This window comes from Equus quagga, chromosome 8, assembly GCF_021613505.1.
Source record: "Equus quagga isolate Etosha38 chromosome 8, UCLA_HA_Equagga_1.0, whole genome shotgun sequence".
Taxonomy (NCBI): Eukaryota; Metazoa; Chordata; class Mammalia; order Perissodactyla; family Equidae; genus Equus; species Equus quagga.
The window spans coordinates 48,117,666-48,139,851 of record NC_060274.1 but is presented as its reverse complement, the minus strand read 5'-3'; the positions used below and the strand labels follow the sequence as shown (position 1 = coordinate 48,139,851).

Genomic DNA, 22,186 nt, shown 5'->3' with positions numbered 1-22,186 from the left:
TGAAATTTATGGCTATATTTAATTCTAGGATCATTTACCTATCTGCCCTTGTCTTAGTAATTTTCAAACTTTGATTTGTTATTTCTTTCCTGTGTGGTGAGAGGAAACAACATGTCTTTTACTCCCAGGCATTCAATAAGGACTCTAAAAATAAATCTGCCTTAATTAAATTGCAAATGTAATCATCAGGGTTTGATTCAATAAAAATGACGTGTGTTGGCATTATGGAAAGTCCCCCTGCACCTTGTGTAGAGCTCCAGGATGCACCTCTTGCTGCTCTGCCTTTCGGTTCTGGCAATAAAGGCCAGCACGTGGGTGTGTGCATGGGGCACGTGCAGGCACCTCCCTGAGTGCAAGGTTTTTATTTCTAGAAGTGAGGGAGAAAACATGTGCAGTCCAGCACTCTGTCTAACTGTCCCCAGTGCTTCTGCAAAATCTCTGTAAATATGCAAAAAACGTGCAACTTCACAAGAAAACTTCGGGAACACTGGTGATCCCTGAGAGCCCACCCGTGTCCAGGGCCCAGCCAGTCCAGGCATCTTTAAACTGCCCAAGGCCCAGGCTGCAGCCCAGAGTGGTCACATTCGCAGCTCCAGTGCAATTTGAGACACACATAGAGTGTAATGAAACAAGTTGTTGATTGAAGTAAGTAATAAAAACATGAGTGAGCATCTTGCCTTAGGCTACCAACAAATAAAACTCCCAAAAGAAGCAATGAGATCAGTGTGGGGAATGTTCATTTTGCATCCCCTGCAAGTTGAGACAGTTGATCTGTTTCATCCGCTATTTGGTTAAACGTATTCTGTTCTCACATATTTTTAAAGTGAAGATGTACTTCTTATAAGAGTGTCTTGATTCGCATCTAGAATGTGAAGCCAATCAGCTTATAGGAGGATTGGAATAGCAAAACCAGGCTCCAGGGAATAGTAAAACCAGTAGAGAAATAAAATGACACTTTACTATTTTAAATGGAAATCAAGCAGATACTGGTTACGTCACTGTACACAAAATGTGTACAAAAAGACTCATATGGTCTTCTTGTTGAAACATTAAAAGAAGAAGAAGGACACAATCCTTGTTGTACAAATCATGAAAAATAGACTGTGAGTGGGCCTGAAATGGGAGGCTCTACGAACTTGCAGAAGAGGAAACAAGGATCTATTTACAATCTAGATTGGTTGATTTTTAAAGTTGGCAATTTTGAAAAGAAAAATACATAAAGATTCTTCTATGAACTTTGAAAGCTTTGCTAAATAAAATGTGCATAATGGGCAAAGTGGATTTTATATTAGGCACATACCCTCATTTCTCTACTGTGTGTTGATCTTGTCAGATCTGTGTTCAGTTCTGGGCCAATGCCATCTGAAGCACATGAGAAAGTAGAGAAAAGATTTTAACAAGAATCAAATATAGCCTGCATGACAATGATTAAAAAAGCCCAGTGCTTATTATGAAGGCGATAGGGGGAAGTCTTTTCAAGTGTGTGATTGCTCTCTTTCGGCGCAGGAAAGTAGCGAGGGAACAAAGAGGTTTGGGGTGATCCAATAACAGGTAGACAGAGAAGAAAGCTGTGGACAGCTACACTCTGTCATTCATCCTCAAGAAATAATCAGGAACCATTCTTTATTTTGCCAGGCATGCTTCCAGATTCTGAGAATACAAAACTAAACAAAAAGAAAAAACAATCCTATCATCATCAAGCTGACATTACAGAGAGGAGAACAAAAAGTAAGTGAAATGGATGGTCTGCAGATTGAGAGCAGCAGGACGCCCACTAGCCCAAGGCCCGTGGCAGTGGACTGGACAACTGCCTGTGATCTGCCAGCCTCCACAGAGCGTGCCCGTCCTGGCAGCACTCAGCCTCAATCCCCCACAACACAGCCACCTCTTTGGTACCAACGCAAAAGCTGAACCGTCATTTCTGACACTCTGAGAGAGGATTGGTTAATAGATATTGATATAGCTGCTACTTATGGGCCATAAAGTTTTATATCTGTTGTGCTGTCAGTGTCTAACATAAGTGTTAGAAATCTAAACACACTCTGTTTTTTCTGGATGTTGTTTTTTTTGCCTTGGGTTTAACTGTAACATTAATCTTTCTCCACCTCCCCATTTCATTTGCAGTTTCGTAATTTACCATGCCTACTCTATTACATTATCCTTGCTTATTTATTTTATTTTACATATGGCTTTTGAAACCAGTGCATAGTTGTTTTGTTTAAATTGGTTCTAGGAGAATGTCTTTTGTAAAGGAATGCAGTCTTCTCTTCTATCACTTTTTATTTGTTTGTTTGTTTCTTTTTTGGTTTTGTGGTTTCATATTTTTGATATATGAGTCCTGTAGGCATAGTGTGTATGTGTGTGTGTTTGCATATGTGTGTAATACTGGATTCAAGTTTATTTTCTAATCTTTAAAATTAGAATTAAAGGGCATCTCTAGACTGTATTATCCCACAGTAAAACAAATAAACAACAACAACCAAAACAAAAACACAAATATTCTTATCTTTGCCCACCTCCCCTGGCTCAAATTTAAGTTGTTTACTTATCTTGAGACTTTAGGCACTATTTATAAGTATTAAATTCCTATATTTTTATTGTGTCACTCCACAAGTAAAAGAAGTTATGCAAATTACTATATGAATTACCAACAGGAATTTAGTCCCCCTTCAAACTCCTGGGATGATGAAGTGACAGGAGAGGCGGCCACTAGTATTACTTTGCTATCTGATAGAAAGTGACTCCAGAGGCTGGAAGGCTAGTGGAAATCTCAATTATGCATATTTTCTGTAATTTTATTAGGGGTAGAATAAAGCCAATGTGATCAAATATCACTCCAGTTTAATACATTCCTTTTTAAATGTTTCTCCTTTTATGTTTTAGAATCTTTTCATAGGGCCATATTGGGTCTATTTATTCATTCACTTCTGTTTAATCACTTTTGACACACAGAAGTGGTTTCCCATGAACAGATGGAGGCGATGTGGCCTGCATTCCCTCACTGCCTCACTCACTGATCTCAGTATGCTCTCACTCAGAAGACTGGTAGCTATAATTTTACATGGTTCTTTCCTCATCCAGGCAACCCGGAGGGAGAAAAGAAGTGTAGGGAGTCAAAGCCGGATAACTTCATCTCTCTCAGCTTCCTTATCTGTGAATGAAATTGCTACTCTAAAGGTTAACAGATTTTCTTTGTTTTGTTTTTGTTTCATTCAGCATTTGCTTTGCTCAGCATCCATGGAAAGAGTGTAGCGTGGCTGTGCCAGTCTCCATTGAGAGATCGCTGCATACTCTAAGAACGAAAAAGCCTGCTCCATATAGGAATAGCCTTCCACATCTGGGCTGTAATAGCGTCACAGTTTTCTGAGTGGCACCAGCAGCTTCCCAGAGCTGTAGATGTCAAATGGTAGAGATTGCAACAGCTAATGGAATTTACAATTTTTTTCTCAGTATCTTACACAATTCCTTAGCCCCTCAAATTACAAAGTCTTGTCTGGATTCCACTAGACAATGTCCTCTTAGCCAGTGGACAATGAGAATCTGCCAAGTAATACCTCAGTATTCTTCTGAAAGGTCTAAATCATTACTCATCACACTACGTGAGTAATAATTGTTAGCCATTATTTTCATCAGCCTGGCCTAGATGCCTCCCTCAGAAATCTTTCCTATTTCTTGCCTATGTTCTTTAGTTTGGAGACTAGGATTACATCTGTGATCTGAACTGGAAGGAGGGAGTAAAGGCCAAGAGGCTTTGGCTCAAGCTGTCATCTTAACTAGAATGAACTGTGAAATGGATGTTTGGGTACTAATGATAGTAGTTTATTGTAGGAGCTGGTGTTGGTTAAAAGTAATAGATTCTGCATGGGAAATTTCTTTTATTATTATTATTTTTTTTAGTGAAGAAGATTGACCCTGAGCTAACATCTGTTGCCAATCTTCCCCTTTTTGCTTGAGGAAGATTGTCTCTAGTTCACATATGTGCCAATCTTTCTCTGTTTTGCATGTGGGATGCTGCCACAGCATGGCTTGATGAGTGGTGTGTAGGTCTACCCCCAGGATCTGAACCTGTGAACCCCAGGCTGCTGAAGCAGGGTGCGTGAACTTAACAACTACACCACTGAAAACCTCTTTTTTTAAAGAAATACAATAGTGTTAGCAGAATATGAGGATGCTTCTGGAAACACAGATTATTTTGACTTTTAGCAAATAGTCTTTCAAATTTGTTAGAGATAGATAACTCACTAGAGATATGTGAACTGAAAAATAATATTGCTAATTATATGACTAACAGCAACTAGAGAAAATATTTAAGAAGTATGCTTCAGGGTTCTATATTTGGCTTATATTGCAAAGATGTCTATATTTTTACTTGCATAAGGAAGAAACTGCAAAAAACATTGGAGTTGATAATTTGAGAATGATCCAATTATGATGAATGGTTTAGGATTTTAAATTAGATAAACAACTTGAAGAAAAAGGTCACTATCTTAAAAAATTATTTTTAATAACAATAAACAAAAATCATTACATTGGTTTCAGGGGAAAAAATATCATGGTGAATGAAGAAAGCATTATTCACTCATCAATCTCAGAAAAAAAATTCTCTAATGTGACACTGAACTAGGTGTTGGGAATACATACATTATGTTCATTATGCCCTGAATGATTTCACAATTAGTGAAAGGGATGGATTTATATGTAATCCAAGACACTATCATGAAGTATGTGGTACTAGACATTTCTACAACGTGAACCAGAAGGGAGGAGACTGAAAGAATTAACCGTATCAGGAAAGGGGTAATCAGAGAAAGGAGTCCTTTTGAAACATAGTTTTATTGGTTGGATACCATCTACCTTTCCTCCTAGCCCTGTCATTTATGATTCTACTAATGAAAACAGGGAAGGAGTAACATGGATGAGACTGCTTGTAGTCAGAATTAAATGTTTACTAAGGATAATTACAATTATTGGTAATGGTTGAGCAGTGGCTGTGCATTTTAAGTTTACGAGCACGAATACTATTGACATTTTAAAATCTGTATCATACTAGTGCCCTAATTCTATTATTTTTCTGTTCTCCTGGAGAACAACTTCCCACCCTCTCCTCTATCTTCAAACCTCCAACATCTCTCCCCAACATCATTCTCGGAGGATGGACATTCTAGCTCACTGAGATAACTAAAACAATTGGAAGAGAACACTGCCGAATTCTGCTACCTCAACTCCTACTCACTGGCATTGCAGCCATAAGCTTTCCATTGCATACGTCACAAACCTAAGCTCTCCAGACTCCTTTCTAGACTTGCTTGCTCCAGTTACTTTCCAGAGGCCACCTCCCTCACCCACTTTAATATATATTTTCTCTATACCGGAATAATTTTAGCATACAAACTTTAAAAAAAAAAAACAACTATTCACTCCCAGATAGTATCCTATTCCTCTCCATTATTTTGAAGTAAAATTTCTCAAATGAATTGCTTGTTCTCCGTCTCCAAATTCTCTCCTTCCATTTAATCTTTAACCTGCATCAATCACACTTTCGCTTCTTCATTCCAATGCAACTTCTAAGGTTACTGATGACCCTCATGTTGATACATTTAATCCAGCTTACTTAATGGATTTTCAGCCTTTGAAACAGGTGCTTACTCACTTTCTTCAATTAGAAACCCCAATCTCTGGGTTTTTTTTTTTTCCTTCCTAGCTCACTAGTCACTGGCTACTCTTTTTCAATCATCTTTCAGATTCCTCCCATTTTCCCACATGTGTCTGTTCTTGGTACTGGTATATTCTGTGTCTCTGCTCACCGGAAGATGCATTTAAAGCCACAAGACTCACTGAGCACTAAGGCAATGAGTATAGATATTTATATGTATCAGACCTATATTCTGAACTCTGGACTCTTACATCCAACTACATACTTGACATCTCTACTTAGTTGTTTCCAAATGTTCCAGAATGTCATGAATCTCTATTGCTATTTCTTTTAAAGTACAATTTAATTTCCAGGTCCAGCCTAGATTCTATTAAAAGGGATTGATAATGATGATGATGATGATGATAATGGTAGAGGTAATGGTAGTGATAATGATGGCGATTATTGCTTTTTCTTTTAAGTACATAGACTCACTCTAAGAAGAATAATATTATTATCATTTTTAAAAATAATAAATAGAAATCAGAGTAGTTAAGTAAATTTTAAAAGATCATACAGCTAGAAAGTTACAGAGAAAGGCTTTGAACTCAAATATATATGATTTTGAAGTTATTCTGAAGTTGCTCTCTCACTAAATGAAAGACTACCAAGTCTTTACCAATTACAGCTACTTCCTCCTACTAGTTTACCCTTCCAGAAGGAAGGTTTATTGAGATACTCAATCATTAAATTGCACTGTCTTTCTAGCAGAACTGTCCAAGAACAATCCCCCAGTTTCTTAGACTCTCCTCCAGCCAAAGCCTAAGTCCTATAATAAGTTCTTGCTAACATGCACTTATACCTCACAGTCTCCAATCATGGTGTTCTCTCTCACTGCAACAAATACAAATCCCAGTTTTCAACTATAGATGTGTTCCTGGTAGCCTTTGTCTAGAGGCCATCAACACACTCTAGGAATGCTATGGCCAATGCAAAGTAAAGGGTGAGCATCCCCTTCCATATTTTGAATACTACATTCCAATTATATTAGTCTACAGGGATTACAGAATTAATTCCCCCAGTTTTTCTAAGAGTTTTATCTCCATATCTTGGGACAATGTAATGGGCTTACAATTCTTTTTCACATTTCCTCTTAAGCCTCTATAAATAGCAAATGTTGATTTGTTTTAACTACTGAAATGGGAGTGTGGATGTGGCTGGCACCAAATCCTTAATACAGTTTGTAAAATGTAATGTTCACCTTGTTAGATCTATCTTACTGTGTCAATATGCCAAAATTATTTGTTCCTGAAATAGTAATCTTAAACTTTAGTGATGGCCTTTAATCTAATCATTATGGCCCTGAAATTTACTGAAAGTATTGAATTCAACAAAGCAAAGTGGTGCTCTCAGAGACTACCTTCTACCTCATAGATTCCTATTTTATGTGAGAGAATATAAAGTAACTTGATCAAACACTTTACTAAGTGCATGTAAACTCATAACTTGATAGTGATCTTAAAAAGAGATTGATTTCATTTGTATCTGGAGATGTCTTAAGTATATTAACTCTTTCGGATTTTGTATGAGATTAAAAAATTATCAGAAGAAACAAGAAACACTCAAATGAAAACAGTGAAAGATGAGGATAATGTCAAATCAGCACTTATGTAGAATACTAGGAAATATCAGAATTTAAAGAGAATAGGAATTCTTAGAAGCCAATGTCCTGTCTTAGCCCATCCACCTCCTACATTAGTTCCCTAAGGGAACTGTAAGAACTGAGGGCAAGGCCAGGATAGGACACACTTTTTAATATGAGTTTGAATATTTACCTCAAGCTCCAGAAGGATATCTTGCTCAGTTATGCTTGATTAAGTAGATAAATGCTCCCCACCACCTCACCTTGCATAGACTAAAATACACTGAAGATGTCTTCTTTCCTCTTTCTCCTTGGACTCAAACCATAAAGATGATGGCAAGAAAAAGCTTGTGCAGGGCTAGTGGGTGATGAAACTGCATGTACTTAGCACAGTGTAAATAAATAAATGTCAATGAAATTCCATCGTGTTAAACTAACAGCATAGAGAGTATATAGAGAATATAGGCTGAGTCCTGTAACAAACTCCAATTCTCAATAACAAAATACAATTTTAATTTTCATTAAAGACATATACTTATTTAGGTTGATCAGGAGTCTCAGGTCCACACAGTTATTCAGGGACTGATCCTGAGAGACATTCTACTAGCTTTATTTAACCAAGAGCCCCTATGGCCACCAATGAAAGAAGAAGAGACAATGGTACCGAGAAGGCACACCCCTTGTTAACTTCCTGTGCCTCCTGACATCTGACATCCCCTGCCACTCCATTAGGGAGTTCTAGTCATATGATCCAATCCAGTTGCATGGGAGCCTGAGAAATGTCGTTCAGCTCTGTGCCCTGGAGGAGGAAATGGGCCTGCTGAGCATCTAGCCAGTCTTTGCTGTAGCTCATACGCTCCAGATATCTGATAAAACTTCTCCTTACACAGTGTTTGCAGAGCTGCACCTAGACGTGTCCTTGCTAGATCCTTTGTAGTACCACCCATCATGATTGTGACCTACTGATGGATGCCTCTCAATGTTTATTAACTTCAGATATTTGTGCTGACCCAAGAGTCAGTTTTTCTTTTGTTCTGGATTGCCCAGTTTGGAGAATCTCAGTTCATTGTTATGTTAAAGAAAATAAAAAACTTACTGAAGTCAAGAAAGAGAGGCTATATTGCTTATTTTTAATTTACGTGGCTTGGGGCTAAAACTTATGATAAATACAGATTTATCCCAATTAATACTTTATAAAGCCAGCATGATGAATATTTGCATTTTCTTCGCAAATTTGTCTATGTCTATAATTACTTACACAGAGATTAAGCTTCATAGAAAAAAGAAAGTTTACTTTAAACTTTATGTTTATTTTCTTCTGGCTTTATTGAGGTATACTTAACAAATAAAAATTATATATATTTAAAGTATACAATTTAATGATTACCACAATCAAGCTAATTAAATATATCCATCACCTTAAATGTAAGACCTGAAACTATAAAACTACCAGAAGACAGCATAGGTGAAAACTTCTTGACATCAGTCTGGGCAATGATTTTTTTAATATAACACCAAAAACATAGGCAACAAAAACAAAATAGACAAGTGAAATTGCATCAAAATAAAAAGTATCCATACAGCAAAGGAAACAATCGACAAAATGAAAAGGCAATCTATGGAATGGGACAAAATATTTACGAACGTATATCCAAAAATGGGTCAGTATCCAAAATATATAAGAAATTCCTACAACTAAATATCAAAACAACAAATAACTCAATTAAAAAATGGGCAAATGACATTTCTCAAAAGAAGACATACAAATAAACAACAGGTACATGAAAAGATGCTCAATATCACTAATCACAGGGAAATGTAAATGAAAACTGCAATGAAGTATCACCTCACACCTGTTAGAATGACTGTTATCAAAAAGATGAAAGATAACAGGTGTTGATGTGGATGTGGAAAAAAGAGAATTCTTGTACAATGTTGGTGGGAACATGAATTGGTTCAGCCACTGTGGAAAGCAGTGTGGAGACTCCTGAATAAATTAACAGGAGACCTACCATATGATCCAGCAATCCTGTTTCTGGGTATATATCCAAAGGAAATGAAATTGGTGTCTCGAAGAGCTATCTGCACCCCCATGTTCCCTGAAGTGTTATTCACAATAGCCAAGATGTACTGATTTTAAAATTATATATATAAAATTACATACATACATACATATATATATATATATTATATATATAAGATTGTTTTTCTAATATTTGGGCTTTTTAGAATACTCATAAATTTAAAATTATGAAGCTTGTGACCTAATTGTTATTGTTATACCTGAAACTAACATTTCCCGGATTTAGACAGGTGTATGCGTATGTGGGGGAACGGATGGGGGAAGAGATTCAAGGATATAGAATATTTTCTGTCATACACAAAGCAGTATTTTACTTATTTATAAAATGATACCTCTCATTCCCAAAGATTTTAAAGGGAAGGGGATTGTAGAGATACATAACATTTAATATTAACTTATTAATTTAATAAATATGTGTACCAGGCACTGTTCTAGACTGTGAAGATATAGCATGGAACAAAGTAGAAAATATTCCCTGCTCTCACAGAATTTATATTCTCGTGTGGATTCATAATATCATAAGTGAGACATTGAGAGGTTGATGAGGAAATATGAGGGGAAAAGTGTGGAAAAAATAACACCCATGCAAAAATGCATAACTATAATCTGATATACTTGAGAATTAATTTGAAATTTGCCATTGAAAGAAGGAAGAAATTCATCATTCTCTATGTGTACAGATCCTCTTCAGCTTGGTGGGAAGATTCTAAAGGGAGAAAATGAATAAGTAAACAAGGGAAGGGGTGCCTCCATTCTTAGCTCAGTAAGTCATACGTGTCTTGTTAATCAGTCATGTGGTAAATACTGTCACCAAACAGCCCTCGTGTTTGGGCCCTAAGCACTTCATATGGATGGGCTACAAATTTGGCTCTAATATTTAGTAGCTAATAAAAATTGGGAAACAAAATAAAATACTGAAAATGAAACATAATTATTTCACGAAAAGTCTTACTATTCTTCAGACCATACCAGAAATAAATATTCTTGTAGCCTTCTCAAAAATTAAAACATCTTGGGGATGGCCCGGTAGCACAGGCGTTAAGTTCACGCACTCCACTTTGGCAGCCCAGGGTTCGCCTGTTCAGATCCTGGGCGTGGACCTACACACCACTTATCAAGCCATGCTGTGGTAGACATGCCACAAATAAAGTAGAGGAAGATGGGCATGGATGTTAGCTCAGGGCTAATATTCCTCAGCAAAAGGAGGAGAGTTGGAGGTGAACGTTAGCTCAGGGCTAATCTTCCTCAAAAAAAAAAAATTAAAACATCTCGTGCTTGTATAAAAGTTGCATGTCCACATCCTTCTCAATTCCTTACCTCTGTTAATCTACTTAATTTTCACACAACCTTCTGAAATACCAAAATTATACTCAATTCATCTGTGAAGAAATGGAGACTGAGATGAAATACTTTGCCCAAGATTTTACAGTTCTGAACGGGAGATGAGACTTGAATGTAGGCACTGCTGAATGTGTCTTGTAAACCGCTCTACTAGACTGCCTCATTCTACATTTTACTCAAAAGCATGTTGAAAATAGAGAAAGAGAATGCTAATATCTTTGGTCTTCACACATATAAATCTTGCCCAGCTCCTGTTTGTTTTACTGACGTTCTTGCCACGTTGGAATGTTTACAACTTCTGTAATTTTTTTTTCTATTTCACATGCCAGAATGAGTCCTATCTTTTTCACTCCTGTCACTCACCCGTTCCATGCAGGAAGAGATAAGGATGCCACGTCATGATATGAACATGAGCTTTGAAATTAGAAAGTTTCATGTTTGAATCCGAATGCATCCTGTGGCAGTGGTTGTAATTTTCACGAAATATGCAAACAATCTATGCTTCAGTCTCAGTTTCCTCATACTGGGAATAATAGTACCTTATAGGACTGTTGTTTGGATACCAGGATGTAATCAATATAACGCCCTAAGAATAATCTTAGCATATTATAAATATATTAAAACTATGAGATATTGTGGAGAGTTTTGTTGTCTCAACCATTTACAACGTGCTTACAGTGAATGAGTAGTCACTGGGGATATAGTGTCTACAAATCTCTTATCAGTCCTTTTTTGATGTTTTCCTTCTTTATTGGTAAGTGCTCTTATACAAAGGATCCAATAAGAAATCTAAAAGATAAGTGTAGTCATCTCAAAGAGATAGAGGCATAGTGACTCAGCAAGAAGGAAGTGTTGTAATTTCATAGACTAGGATCTAGGTACCAGCAGAGGCTGCTCATAAAAGGCTAGTGTGAATGCTGCCTGCTTCTCCACTGCACACAGACTGCCCTCTTCTCAATGCTCGCCACCAGGGATGTGTTCCATACATAACAAGAGAGCACCTTGTTTACAGTAGTATTTTTATTCAATTTATCTTCACAGTCCAAGAAAGTATTTAGTTTCCCTTAATGATATTAGCCACCCCGACATTTATAACAACATAGGACATAATTACTCTGTTTTAACCTAATTATAGACCTCATTAACACCCTTTCCTTTCCACCATGATTAAAAATCTCCTAAGAACTGAGGTAGGAGACCTCTCATCTCTGAACGGTAGAATTATTGTGATTTATTGTTTATCCTGGCAGTCCTGAACACAGACTGACTTATTATTGTGGATCCCCACTGAGGTGAGCAGAAGTTGGGGGCAAAATGCAGGGCTTCTGCGGGAGTGTGCTTATCCTCTCAGACCCAGTCACAATTTAATATGGAGCCTGTCACTTCCTGCACAAAAGCATGAAGAAATCTCAGGAGGACAAACCTCTAGCAATAACCAGCTTGAGAACGTCATTTCTGCCACTGGAAAAGTAACTGTATCCCTTTATTGGAAAAGAAAAGCTACAGGAAGTCTTAAATATTGCAGCTGGTATTCGTTTTCCTCCCTCCCTGGGGATGTCTTCCCCTGTGGTCTGAACAGTCAACCAGTTAAGTGGAAAAAGACTTATAGTTTACTCATTTCCATTCTTTTGCTGACGAAAACTCACATCTCTACATTTTCCCAGGAACAACGCTCATTTGCTATAATGATTTTTAGCCAGAAGATCAAAAATCCTGGCATCACAATTAGCCCTAAGGTCCAGAAGGAAGAATTGTGAATTTGAGAGCTCATGCTATTATTAAAAATGAGTGTTTACAGTGACCACAGAGGCATGATACTATGTTAAACCTTATACCATTTCCACAGTAGGTTTACAGTGTGAACTTTGATGGTGATGATAGGAGAAAAAAGTTTTTTTCTTTTATGTGACCCGCCATCACAGCATGGCCACTGATAGATGAATGGTATAGGCCCGCACCCAGGAACCAAACCCCAGGCTGTTGAAGCAGAGCACACCAAACTTAACCAGTAGGCTACCAGGGCTGGCCCAGGAGATTTTTTTAATGCAAAAAAAGAGCTAACTCCTGCCCAAATCAGGACATTTTCTATAGGCAGAATGACATGTTGACGTTCTTTTGATGCATTGAAAGGAATCCTGGCATCTAGTTTGTAGAACACTCAAGAACACATGATGGTGTTGCCTAGCTCTTGTGGAAGAAGCCAGGTGGCTTCAGAAAACAACCTACCCGAAGACTTAGGGTAAGCAAGCCTAAAGCATTTCTTGTTTTTCCTTGAACTCATTCTGATTTGCTTTAGGGAAGCTGCCAGGCGGTTTTAATTTGATACATAAATTGATATTGACTTTCATAACTTAAGAAAAAGAGTTGGAAATATTTAATTGTTTAACGAATTTTTATTAGTTGTCAGATGCTGAAAGTTCAGAGACAAAAAGAAAAGATTCTTGCTCTTGTTATCCTTTCATTCTCTTACCAAAGCAAAGTAGTCATGCCTCATTCTGGGTAAAGAGTTAATGGAGTGTGCGCTAATTGAGAAGGCATCTCGCACCCGCCAGGGCTAAACGCTCACTCCAGACACTCCTAGAAGCTTTGCACATTGTTTCCAAAGCTCCTTACAAATCATCATAAAAGAAAAATGATCTCAGAAGCACTTAAAGCCTTTTCTACACCCACTTTTCCAATAAATCTCAAACACATCTTTCATTTTGATCACAGAAATGCAAATTTTCTGACAGGCAAACTACAGCATGACTAAGTCCAAATGGAGTACAGTGCATTTACTCAAGTGGAAAGGATAATGCAATGAAATGCAAAGCCATGAAACGTAATGGATTTCACTCAACTTCAACTTCCAAACTGTGCATGTTGGCTTATTGTTGGTGTTGGTTTTGCACATATTATTGTAAAATGATCAAACCAGTTAGAAAGAAAAATAAAGATTATACAGTGCAGGTAATTTAATGTGCTTATTTTTCCTTAAATGTATTTTTCACATTTTTCTGTAACTTTGATTCATAAAAAAGTTATATTTGATAATAGTAAAATAATTCCAAACCAATCAGGAGTATAAGTTTAATTATTGTTAGACTGGGTTTCATAATAGTTACAGAAATGAAAATGTGTGGTCTAGTGTCTCCTCAGAGTGCAGGATAATGGTTGCTAGGCAGCCTCCTGTTTACAGAGAAAAGAATTTCTTTATCTGCAGATGTCAACAGTGCCTCATCCTCTTTATTTCCACCGGAATTTATATGGTGGGCCAGGGCTTGGTGAGCGGTGGTAATTTCCTGTGCAGTATATACTGCCCTACTTGTGAGGAGCATATTGCTGTTCAAGGGTCAACGTGCAAACACATGGGGGCATTACTGAAACCAATGGATGTTACCTGGAGAAGCCAGCCTGAAAATATCTAGGTGGCTAAAAAGCTGCATTATAAATATTTTAGTTGAATTTTACTTTATCAAAGCAGTATATGTACCATAGCTTAAAAAGTTAAATAGCAAACTAAATGGATTATAACTAATGGGCTGTTTGCTGCCCCACTGCCTCCCACCCAGTGTTCTTCTCCATAAACAAGCACTCTTGCCTCTTTTAGTTGTTTAGTCTCCATAAATCTAAACAACATGAATAAATTGCTGTCATTGGACTCATTAATTTCAGATGTTATCTATCATTTTGCTGTTATGTGGGCGAAGATTTAGCTCTCTTACATTGCCAACACTTTTACTTGACGCTCTCATTCTTTTATAATTCCGTTTAAAAATTTGGTGTTAAAGCAGTATTCATTGTTTATATTATTAAAAATTGTCATAGTGTCATAACAGGATCACATTTGCCTTTTTTCAATTTGTCCTAAAGTTAAATATTCCTTACTTGCTTGTTTGTTTGTTGTTACTTGCCTAGAGTTTTTTTGTGTGTATATTAGTAAATTCAACATCTATCATCCTTTCAGTGCAATTATCCAAAAAGTAATAAAATTTAGGAAACTCTGAATTTCAAACTTTCTTTGGAAGCCTTGTCAACCTATGAAAATAGAAACCAGTTTAAGAGGCAAAGAGTTTATTTGAGATCAAAGAATTGCAATTCAGGGAGCACAGATTTAGGTAGAGACCCAAATGGCGTCCCAATTACAGGGTGAAAGAGGAGGGGTTTTACGGGGAAAGAAAAGGGGTAATTATGTGAAAAGAAGAGGAAAAGAAAAAAATCTTCTATAGCTATTAATAAGCTGGGTTATTCTTTAGTTATACACGGCTGGTTACAATTCTAGCTTCAGAAAAGAGCCCACAGTCATCATTAGTCTTTGGGGTCAGGATCTCTGCTTTCCTGTTAGTTTTACAAACAGTTGTTTGCAAGACAGTGTTGGTTTGGCCCAGTCCAAAGGTTTGGCCCAGTTCAAATAGTGCAATTTTTCAAGGAGTAAGAAGTGCAGGCAATCTCTCTGAAATGGCTTCTCTGGCTCTTTTTAAAACTTGCTCCCCTTAGGCCAACTTTTCCCAGTCTTACTACCAGAGATCTTTATTCTACTGCATTGTCTAGGTCTACTCCTCAGCTATGTGCCTTTGATTCTCTTCACTGTCATCCTAAGTGGCATATTTTATTTCCTGTATATCAAGTCTTCCCCTTTCTTGTTTTACTCTATTGTTTGGGTGGAGCATATCCTCCAGTAGTGTCATCAACTTAAAAAGATCGTCCAAGGACACAGATTGTGGTGATGCCACCCTCGGCCTTTCTCTTAAATTACACTGCTCCAAACTGCACAGAGTGTTCTCTATGCCTGGAGCACAGCTGTGCCCTTATGTTCCTTTTTCACTGTCCTCCTGGATATTCTCTTTGCTCATCTCCTGTGTGGAGTCTCCTGTTTTCTTTGTAACATGCCTCTCTCTTTCCTGGTCTATTCCTTCATTTGGGGGAAAACATCTCAAGCAGCTTTCTGGAAAAAGAAGCAAAGGAAGGAAATTTTTAGAAATCTTACATATCTGTAATGTCCTTATGCTATGCTCACACATGACTGAGTTTGAGTATCTAAGATAGAAATTATTTTTTGTCTGTATTTGAAGGCACTGCTTCAAGTAAGACTGATTGCTGCTTCCAAGATTCAATTAAGAGCCTGATGCGTTCTGTTCCATGAGCCTTTTATTTGGTCTTTCTTTCTCTCCAGAACTTTTAACATCTTTTTATCTCTTGTGTTTTGAAATGTTATGCACTATCAATATGTGTCTATTTTCTTAAATTTTGCTAGTCCTTTTCAATCTCAAAGCTCATGTTTTAGCAGGTTAAATAGGAGATATAGGCATCTTCATTTTCTTTAAAGTCTCTAGGTAAATGTAAGGAGAAGCAAGGTTCAGAAATATTTAGTCTCAGACAATTGGTGAAGCAGACCAAAAATCTTTGGAACCCCTCCATACCCTCTTAAACTCCATATTCCCTTTTCCTCTTTTCCTTGCCTTCTTATCACATACACAGAACCTTCATATTCTCCCCTATTATTTTTTTTCTTCTCACCTGTTAAGCTATGACTTTGAATGAAATTTTCCCCCCATGACTCTCAGCATTTTAGTGCCCTTCATTTTAACAAGAATCAAAAATTATGTTAATTAAGCACCTATTATGATCCAGGCCCTGTAGATCTGTTATAACACTAAGTCATAGCTGTTATCATAATAGTTTACAATTGGGGGAAAAGTGGCTAATAGAGATAAAAGTAACATGAAAAATCACTCACCACATAGGGGTAAAGGCATGACTTACACTCAGTTCTACCTGATTTCATGGCCTGTCTTTTTTCTTACAATCTTTCTTTACTTTCTTTCTTACTTTCTAGCAAACTGTAAATTAACGCGAGATTGTGTTCAAGTTACAGAATGAAAAAAATTGTTGTTTATCAAGTTTATGAATTAGGTACATTTTAAATGGTTAGTTTACATGTCCAGACATTGTAATCTAGATTCAAAATTACGTTAGAGAGCTTGCCTAGATTAACAGGATTAGGTTTAATGTAGATAACTGGATTTTCCAGCATTTCCTTGCCTGACCTCCAGTCTCACATAAGCTTTATGGAGTGGTTCATTATAATGTTGGCAAAATATCTACTAAAGAAATAGTCAAAAATTTTCAAACATTGCTTAAACATTGTTCTTTTATAAATTAAGTGTAGACTAGATTGCTTAGCTCTTGAGTATTTTTGTGGCTTCTAATTTTCAAATCATGATCTTTCACACACTCAAGGCAATTCTTATTCTGGTGGGAAAGTTGCATTAGTAATAATTTACGTTGCCCAGGCAGTGGTGGAGAAGAAGCCTCTCCCAAAAGGAATAACATTTGTTATCACTCTTAATTGTTTTGTAAGAGAAAAAGGGTTGTTAAAAAATAAGTGAATCTGTTGCTGAAAGAATAATACTTGGAAATATGCCTGTGGACAATACATCACCCATTAGAAACAGAAAAACTGAAACTGTACCCGTTGGTGTGTGACCACTCTTCTTTTTATCCAGAAGCCTCATGTGGAGAGAGACAGATGCTGAGCCTCTGAAGCACTCTTTCTAAAAATACTTACACAAGAATCTTCTTCTCAGCCTCTTCTAAAGTGAAAACAAGATCAAGAAACTCTATCATGAGGTTGAGCTATATAAAATGAAACCAGGAATAATTATATCAACTGAGATCATAAACCTGATGATGGGCTTCAAGTTAAATTTAAGGCAATGTACAAGTATAAGAACAGATTATTCCTTCTTCAGAATCCTAGACTTTGAGACTAAAGGAGCAAAAGAATCTATTTATTTGATATTAGATATATGTTTTGCCTATAATATGCCTATAAAATACTAAAGTTCCGTTTACAATAGCCTCATGAATGCACAAGGAAATTCTATATTACTTCGATTAATTTTGTACGTAGTTATAAGAATTTTAAAAACATAAAATCCTTTTTTTGAAGGCAGTCTGACCCAATGGTCTATCTATGTGTCCCTGGTACATTGTGAACTGAATTCTGTTTGGAAGACATGATACCATTCTGTGTACTTGTGAGGTAATTTTCTACTTTTAGTTCTCTGTTTTTATAGAACTTCTCATACTGGTCTTATCTCACTGAAATATCTCTCTCTCCACCAATCAGAATTTACCTAAGAACAGATTGACTTGTGCCTAGTTCTGGTTCTGACATAAATACCAGTGAATACGTAGAAAAGCCACAAATTCTCTCCACATCTTCGTAAAAGGAACAATTTGTCTTCATCAGTGGTTCTCAGTCCTAGTGGCACATTAGAATCGCCTGGGAAGCTTTAAATTTATTGTTAAAAAGTATCCAATATCTATCAATCTTCTCTTTTCACTATTCTTCATTTGGGTACTGCATGCAGCACAGAGACAGCTATTCTTTAGAGTTACTAAACTACTCCAGTGATTTTCAAATTCCAAGGTGCACATCAATCCCCTGGGGAAGCTTGTGGAAATGCAGATTCTATTCAGTCACTCTGGGAAAGGGCCTGAGATTTTGCGTTTTTAACAAGCTTCCAGAAAATTGTAATGCAGCAAGTCCACAAGTGGCAGTTTCATTAATAAGGATATAAACGCTCCTTAAGAATTCTTTCAGGAAAAGATAAAAGAAAGGAAGAAAGGAGGGAAGGAGGGAGGGAGGGAATGTGGAAATTAATAAAGGGAAACCTCATTTAAAATGGAGTTGGAAAGCCAGAAGGGGGAGTTCCCAAGCAGTACCACTCAAGGTCAATTGCAGGAAAGTCAGTCAATTACAGACCCAACAGAAGTCCTCAACAGGAAAGACTCATTAATTACAGGAAGAAAAGTACATTGCTTCTCAAGTAGAAATTGACTACCCCAGCAACTCAGCCATTGAGAAATCATCAATACCCTGAACTCTTACTTTTCTCCAGTGGACTTTATTCATAACAACCCCTCTCAATTTCCTCCTTTTTCTCCATAAAATAGCATTCCTTTCCCTTGTTTGACGGATTTGCCTATGGTCCACCATAGCATGCACATTCCAAATTGCAATTCTTTGGCTATTCCGGAATAAATTCATTTTACTGGTAAAATAACTGGCTGTTTTATTTTTAAGTTTGAAATAGGAAGGAAGGAAGGGAAACTATCTCATATAATTAATATATTTTCAGGCTTATAAAGTTCTGACATTTGTCAGAAATACCTAAAGAACTAGATGTACAATTTAAATAATGAGGACAAGTTTGTCTTGAATAATTAATATTGTTTTTAATAGGAATCTCCTAGAAAGTGTATTTCTTATATCACAAATTTGAAACCTGTATATAAAATACATAATTTCATTTTAATAAATGAACTTTCCCAAATCTCTAAAGTTCATCATGAATAGTGACTATTATGATGGCTAAATTTACGTGTCAACTTGTAGGATGTTTTTGCATGGGATTAATATTTAAATTGGAGAATGTTGAGTAAAACAGATTGCCTTTCTAATATGAGTGGGCCTCAGTCAATTAGTTGAAGGCCTGAATAAAACAAAAAGACCAGCCTTCTTGAGTAAGAGGGAATTCTCCAGTAGTCTTCCTTCACTCTTCATCTATACGATCTGCCCTCTTAGGTCTCCAGTCTGCTGGCCTTCAGACTGGAATTATCTATCAGCTTTCCTGGAGTCTCCAGCCTGACAGAACACACTGCAGATTTGGATTTCCCGGCCTCAATAAACATGTGAACCAATTACTTATAATAAATTAATCTCTCTCTCTCTCACTCTCTCTTTCTCTTGGTCTTTTTTCTCTAGAAAACTGAGACTAAAACAGATTTTGATACCGAAAGTAGGGTGGAGCATGTCGAGATACCCTTTCTAAGATGAACGATAAGTTGTTTTCAAAACAACTTGGATCTTCCAACAGCCAAACAAACAAACAAACAAAGAAAACATAATACCTAGTGGACCTGTTTGGATGTTGAAGGCAACCTATTCTTCCTTTGAGTGTGTTATTGCACTTCATTTACCAAGTGACCTAAAAAACTGCTAGTTTTGAGTGGGACCCAGAAGAAGTAAAGGTTTTTGAAATAGGTCCAGGCTGCCATGCAAAGTGCTCTGCCATTTAGCCTTATGTTCCAGCAGATTATCGTGCTTGAAGTGGCAATGGGAGATAAGGGATGCTGTTTGGAGCGTTTGACAGTCCCTTATAAGTGAATCACAGCTCAGACCATTAGGATTTTGGAGCAAGGTCCTGCCATTCTCTGTAGATAACTACTGTCCTTTCGAGACACAGCTCTGGGCCTGCTACTGGGCCTCAGGAGAGACTGAACCCCTAATGATGGCCCACTAAGTTACTATGCAATCAGAGCTGCTCATCATGAGCAGAGTATTATCTGACCCACCAACCCATAAAATCGGCAGTGCACAGCAGCACTCTATCATCAAATAGAAGTGGTATCTACAAGATCCAACCTGAGCAGACCCAGAATGTACAAGTAAGTTACATGAAGAAGTGGCCCAAATGCCTGTGATCCCCACTTCTGCTACACTGCCTTCTCTCTCCAAGGCTGCACCTATGGCTGCATGGGGTGTTCCCTCTGATCAGGTGATGGAGGAAGAAAAGACTTGGGCCCAGTTAATAGATGGTTCCACAAGTTACGCAGGCACTGCACAAAAGAGGACAGCTGCAGCCCTGTATCCCCTTTCTGGGACATTCTTGAAGGACAGTGGTAAAGGAAAATCCTCCAAGGGGACAGGCCTTCAAGCAGTATGTCATGGAGAGATGTGCAATTATATGCTAAGATCAGTGATTTGGCTGGATGGGCAGGGAAACATCTATGGAAAGAAGATGATTAGAAAATTGCTAACAAGGAAGTTTGGGGAAGAGGTGTTAGATAGACCTCTCCGAGTGGGCAAAAAATGTGAAGATATTTGTGTCCCATGTCACTGCTCACCAAAGGGTGACTTCAGCAGAAGAGGATTTTAGTAAACAAGTAGATAAGATGACCTGTTCTGTGAATACCAGTCAGCATCTTTTCCCAGCCACCTCGTCAGCATCCAATGGGCTCATGAACAAAGTGGCCATGGTAGCAGGGATGGAATTTATGCATGGGTTCAGCAGCGTGGACTTCCACTCACCAAGCCTGACCTGGCTACAGACACTGCTGAGTACCCAAGCTGCCAGCAGCAGAGAGCAACTGAGTCTTGCATATGGCACCATCCTCCAGGGTAAATAACTAGCTACCTGGTGGCCGGTTGATTACATTGAACCATTTCCACCATAGAATAGGCAGCATTTTGTTCTTAACGAAATAGATACTCTGGATATGGATTAGACTTTCCTACTCCATGCTTCTGTCAAAACTATCATTTGTGGACTTACAGAATGCCTTACCTACTGTCATAGTATTCCACACAGCATTGTTTCTGATCAAGGAACTCATTTCATAACAAACGAAGTGCAGCAATAGGCCCTAACTCATGGAATTCAGTGGGCTTACCATTTTTCCCACTATGCTGAATAGCCGGCTTGATAGAATAGTGAAATAGCCTTTCAAAGACTAATTTACAAAGCCATCTAGGTGACAATACCTTTCAGAGCTGGGGCAAGTTTCTCCAGGAGACTGTATGTGCTCCAAATCAGCATCCAATATATGGTGGTGTTTCTCCTATAGCCAGGATTCACGGGTCCAAACATGAAGAGGTAGAAATGGGGATAACACGACTATAATCCCTAGTGACCAACTAGCAAAAATTTTGCTTCCTGTTCCTATAAGCTTATACTCTGCTGGCCTACAGGTCTTTTTTCCAAAGGAAGAAATGCTTCCACAAAGAGAAATAACAATGATTCAACTGAACTGGAAGTTAAGACTTACCCCTGGCCACTTTGGACTCTTCGTGCCTGTGAATCAACAGTCAAAGAAACAATTATTGTGCTGGCTGGGGTGGTTGATCCTGACTACCAAGGGGAAATTGGACTACTACTCCAAGATGGAAGTAAGGAAGAGCATGCCTAGAAGACAGGAGATCCCTTAGGGTATCTCTTAGTATTACCATGTCCCGTGAGTAAAGTCAGTGGAAAATTACAACCGCCGATCCAGGTGGGACTACTAATTGCCTAGATATTGAAGAATAAAGGTTTGGGTGACCCAACCAGGCAAAGAACCATGACCAGCTGAGGTGCTTGTCAAAGGCAAAGGGAATACAGAATGGGTAGTGGAAGAAGGTAGTTATAAATACCAGCTAAAACCACGTGACCAATCACAGCAATGAAGCCTATAATTGTTTTGAGTATTTCCTACTTATTTTGTTATGAGTGTGTGTGTGTGTGTGTGTGTATGTTAAGCAAATATGCTTTCTTCCTCCTTTATCCCCTTACATAACATAGGATGTATTGACTTTATATCATAGTATTTAAGTATTGTAAACTTTACATCATGGTATTTTAGTTTATGGGATGTCAAGGAGAAAAGTAAACATCATCCAAGGACTTTAAATCCTCCTCCAGGAAGACAGTTACTGCATTTTCAGTTGTATGCAGGACTGTTG

At 37.6% G+C, this 22,186-nt stretch overlaps 1 pseudogene; it reads left to right on the top strand.

Annotated features, from left to right (window-relative positions):
* Positions 1–206: 206 nt before the first annotated feature.
* Positions 207–21,910, top strand: LOC124243304 (uncharacterized; annotated as a pseudogene).
* The last annotated feature ends 276 nt before the right edge of the window (positions 21,911–22,186 follow it).